This window comes from Perkinsus marinus (assembly GCF_000006405.1).
Source record: "Perkinsus marinus ATCC 50983 genomic scaffold scf_1104296929332, whole genome shotgun sequence".
Lineage (NCBI taxonomy): Eukaryota > Perkinsozoa > Perkinsida > Perkinsidae > Perkinsus > Perkinsus marinus.
This window is the reverse complement of record NW_003216491.1, coordinates 43-1092: the sequence shown is the minus strand read 5'-3', so window position 1 is coordinate 1092 and position 1050 is coordinate 43. Positions and strand designations below refer to the sequence as shown.

At 49.0% G+C, this 1050-nt stretch overlaps 2 non-coding genes across 2 annotated transcripts; both read left to right on the top strand.

Annotated features, from left to right (window-relative positions):
- The first annotated feature begins 416 nt into the window (after nucleotides 1-416).
- On the top strand, nucleotides 417-489 carry Pmar_PMAR020936. The gene has a single exon. It is a non-coding gene; the product is annotated as a tRNA-Glu (tRNA).
- Nucleotides 490-720: 231 nt separating this feature from the next.
- Nucleotides 721-793, top strand: Pmar_PMAR020935. The gene has a single exon. It is a non-coding gene; the product is annotated as a tRNA-Ala (tRNA).
- The last annotated feature ends 257 nt before the right edge of the window (nucleotides 794-1050 follow it).

Sequence of the window (1050 nt, the reverse complement as noted above, 5' to 3'; positions counted from 1 at the left end):
TGCGCTCCCAGTCCGTACATATTTTCGGGTTGTAAACTTACTCGCGCCATCACTCTCTCTGCTTCTTTACAGTAAGACGCGCACCCAGCCCTGGCTCTCAGCGCCGTTCTCGGTGACTGGTGACACTTGAATTCATGATAGTATTGATATCTGGGTGAATGGTTCCACTATCCTATGAGGTCAGTGTCACACATCATCGCTTACTGTTTCGACAGACACGAGCAGGATTTCTCTCGTCAATTGGCAGTAGCCTTCTAGCAATGGGATGGTTACACATTCTGCGTACGTATTGACTGAGCCCGTCGCTTGCGCATGAATTCTGAAGGAACACGACGAAAGTGCTGATTCTCGAGTTCGTCATGCATTCAACTTCAACAATACCTCGGCGAATCGTATACATCGGAAAATTTTCGATTTCCGATGTAGTCTAGCTGGTTAGGATTCGTGGCTTTCACCCACGCGACCAGGGTTCGAGTCCCTGCATCGGAAAATATATATTTGATACGGTGTTTTCCAGGATTGTGTTGAGCGCAAGGATGGGGAACTGAGTAAATATCACAGGTGCGTTGTTTTGTTCAAGATATCTGGCTCGTCACCGGTTCCCCTCCTCCCCTGGACAAAGTTGAACATTGAGTTAGAACAAACCATTCCAACGTTGTTCGAGGGGAAGGGGCGGTTCAGCCCATCCTCTCCAAGTGAATTGAGAAACATATATTGTGAGGGGGACTAGCTCAAATGGTAGAGCGCTCGCTTAGCAAGCGAGAGGCACCGGGATCGATGCCCGGGTTCTCCATATAGGAATGTTTTTAGTCGGTTCCGCCACCGGCGCTCCTCATCTGGATGAAAGCGTAAGGTCATGTATGTAACATCGTGATAGCTCAAGCAAGTGCGCTCCCAGTCCGTACATATTTTCGGGTTGTAAACTTACTCGCGCCATCACTCTCTCTGCTTCTTTACAGTAAGACGCGCACCCAGCCCTGGCTCTCAGCGCCGTTCTCGGTGACTGGTGACACTTGAATTCATGATAGTATTGATATCTGGGTGAATGGT